Source organism: Trichechus manatus, unplaced genomic scaffold (genome assembly GCF_000243295.1).
Source record: "Trichechus manatus latirostris isolate Lorelei unplaced genomic scaffold, TriManLat1.0 scaffold00090, whole genome shotgun sequence".
NCBI classification, from domain to species: Eukaryota; Metazoa; Chordata; class Mammalia; order Sirenia; family Trichechidae; genus Trichechus; species Trichechus manatus.
Genome location: NW_004444026.1, coordinates 58,320 through 61,986, shown reverse-complemented (window position 1 = coordinate 61,986; position 3,667 = coordinate 58,320).

Genomic DNA, 3,667 nt, shown 5'->3' with positions numbered 1-3,667 from the left:
TCAAAGAGTACTAATGACAAAGATTTGAAAGGTCTATGCTGGAAACTGAGGCCTGTATTATTTCACTATTTGATGACTCTAGCAATTCAGGTTGTTCATTAACATTAGTATTATATGTTGCTCTTGTTAAAATGTCTACTTCAGCGCCTGACTTACTGTAAGTGATAGAGACACATTTGGACACTAGAGAGGATATACCAAGTTGATTAGCACTATTTTAATTCATCAGGAAAAAGAAAATTTGTTTTATGAAGAATGTTTTTTTTCTACTTCTGTTACAACTTGAATATATTTTTATTGTTTTTGCCTAGATCATTTCTACCTTCGGGTTCTGTTGTTTCTTCTTATGACAAAAAGGATACCCTGCGTTCTAAGTCTTTAATAGTTCAGGTAGGACTTAAGTTTTTTTCTTACAGATTTGTTATTCTAGATTTTTTTTTTTTTTAAAGATGAATGTTTTGCAATTGTTATAATATTATTTTATACATTCACTGGTTCAGGTGAAATATTTTACTTCATAGTAACATTGACTAAACCCTCAAAGTGTGATCAATGGATGTAGAAGGAGAAATGAACTTCCACATTGAATAACCTTGGACTGGTGTCTTTTTCTACCTGGGACAAATTCATGGGATAGTTGCCAGTTATATTAAATTACCGAAGTAGCTACTTAATAAAAATAAATGACATATCTGGGTGTATTCATTTTAAAATTGAGTTATCCTACCCCCCCTTGTCTTATTATTTTTTTCAGATGGATTGCAATTATCAAGGATATGTTGCTAGTTTTCCAAATTCACTTGTGACACTCAACACTTGTTCAGGACTCAGGTTGTAGCTTATTGAAGGGTATTTAATTTGCCAGTATTAGATCCTGCTAGTCTATGAATTGATCCTCCATATCTGTTTTCTGATTTTATAGTCATCTTTGTTATTTCAGTTCCATTAGAGACTGAACCAGAATTACCAAGGGTTGGTCATCCTGGTAGCATATGTTCCTGTGGGAGCCTATTTGTCAACACTGACAAAATCTGCTGCTTGAGGCTTTGAACAATCTTGAGTTTAGGGTGTGTTGATTGATCTCTTCATACTTCTTTAATTTTCTTAAATTCTTTCCATTTTTGTCTGATTTCTTAATTTCCTCGGATGATTGGCAATTGTAGAATGCTTGAGTCTGATTGACACTTTGGCTCTGCACTCAGTCTTTTAGGGATATAATATCTTCAGTTCAGCCCACATGAACAAATGACTTAGGACATTAAGTGGCAGAAGAGAGTTCACTTTCACAAAGAAGAAAGGGTCCTACTGGACTGAGCTACAGGCTAGTGCAGGAAATGCATATACTAGGAAGGGGTCTTACCTTGGTTAAGCACACAGATCCACACCACTACCCTGCTTTCTTTAAGACAAGCAAGGTATTTCTGTTAGAATATTTGTAATATAAGGCAATATTGGCATCCTGTGGTATAGTGTCCAGTTCTGAGGTATGACCTCAAAGGATAAAATGATAAAGTAACAAAACCAAGATGAAAATGAAAAAAATCTTAGCTACAATTTCTCCTTAGAGTATTAAATGATAGTTTTGGTAGAATAATTGCAGATTTCTTTTGATTATTTTAACATTCAGGGGAATATTGCAGTTTAAAAACATCTCCTATGGAATTGAACCAATGGAGGCTGTATCTGGATTTGTGCATATGATTTATGAAGAAAAAATGATAACATTAATATTCCTCTTTTAGGAGACAGTGACATTTTTGCTTGGTCTAATGATTTACAAGATAAAGTCAGAAAAAGTTCAAAAGTGAGTGTTGATTCTCTTATTTTGACTTACCACATTGGAAATTATTTACTATAACTTTGTGAAATGAAAATTACTTTCAGAGCAAAATTTGATTGGTCACCTTCAAATCTTAAATTTTTTTTGCTTTCTTATGAGGGCCCTGCCTGACTTTTTAAATGGCCAGAGAAAAAATTAACATTCTTTGTTAGGTTTGTCATTTGATGGAAGTTTAGCAAAAACTTAGATAATTAATCCTGGAAACAGGGAGGTGTAAATAGAGGACTAAAAGAAAAAAAGATAATTTTTTCATGTGGGGATTTGGAGGCTTTATGTACAATATTATTTTTTACTCAATTACTCTGATAATTGAGGTAAAAATATGTTATTTGGATTTCTAAGTTAAGTCTTTGCTATAAGAGTTTCAAAATGGACAATGTAAGTGGCTTAAATAAGGTATGTGTAAGGAGAAGTGAGGAATTCTTCCTCCACAGAGGCCTACAAACTGCCATAAATAACACAGCTGACTCTAGTGAATGGCTGTTGATTGTAAACTTTAGAAGAATTTTTCTAAACTACATTGTTTACCAAAAGTGGCTTCCTCATAATAATTGGCAGCAGAAAATTCAGCCACATAGAAGATTAGTATGAAAATTATTAGTGCTGTGAAAGCCTAGAAAAGAAAAGCTTTATGTTATAAATGTAATATTTCCAGTTTCAGCTCTTGCTAACATCAAAAAATACTTGGGTTCTTACACAGCTTGAGAAGCCTTGTTGAAAAGTCTTCCTAACGAGGGGCACTTTTTGAACTGAAGTCTTCTAAATAGTACCTACATTTTGTATTTGAAAACAGCCTAGTTATGTAATTAGTAGAAACACATCTTTCAGCTTATTTGTGAATATAATTTCAGTGCAAGGCAATTTTCTGGAAATTCTCAGGACTTACGCTGTGTGTTTTTCAGACAACTGAATTTTCCAAGTTATCGCCTCGATATATTGAAATGCACGTTGTTGTGGATAAAAATTTGGTAGGTCCTGTTTTATGCATTGTTTTTAGATGGTTTAATATTTGTCTTTAACTCAATTTCAAAGATATAATGGATATTTTCAACCATTCTGATAAATGTTTATTTTGATTCTGCAATTAATGCATTCTTAAAAAGTTATAAAGAAGTCAAGTTTTTTGTTAATTAATTCATTTTCTATGGAGAGTCTCTAATAGCTTTTGTAAAGTGAAGTATCTTTCATTTCCTAATTGACAGACTACATCTTCAGTGAAAGAATAGATGAGAACTCCTCCAAACTCTGAACCCCTGCATCCAGCAAAGGGATACAGTAATAGCATTTCATTGCCTCTTAGCCTCATTGGAATGGTAAGTTATAAAACACATATGCCATTTCTTTCAAGCAGAGGACAAAAAAAGTTAGCTTCTGTTTTGTTCTCAGTTTTAGGTAAATTAAACAGAAGAGAAAGGATCAAAGTTCTCATTTTTAGAATTCATGACTGTAATTCAGCTCTTGCATGGATGTAGGCTTTGAATTTATACTGCATATGGAGTTAGGCGATTCTTAGCCATGAGGCTACATTTGTCCCAGGTTGGTAAAATCCCAGGGCACCGATAGAAGCAAACAGTATTTCTCTCTGGAGGAATGCAGCATCATCCATGGTACCTCAGGATACCTCAGGATTCCCACAGATTAATACCAGCTCAAAATCCATAAGGAAATAAGCCACCATGAACAAGGGTCACCAAAATAAGAAGCAATAGATTTAGATCCACAAAACCTTTAGATATTAAAAACTTAAGATATGTGACAGAGTAGAACTTCCCCATAGGCTTTTCTAGGCTATAGTCTTTCTGGGAGTTCCCTGGTGGCACAGTGGTT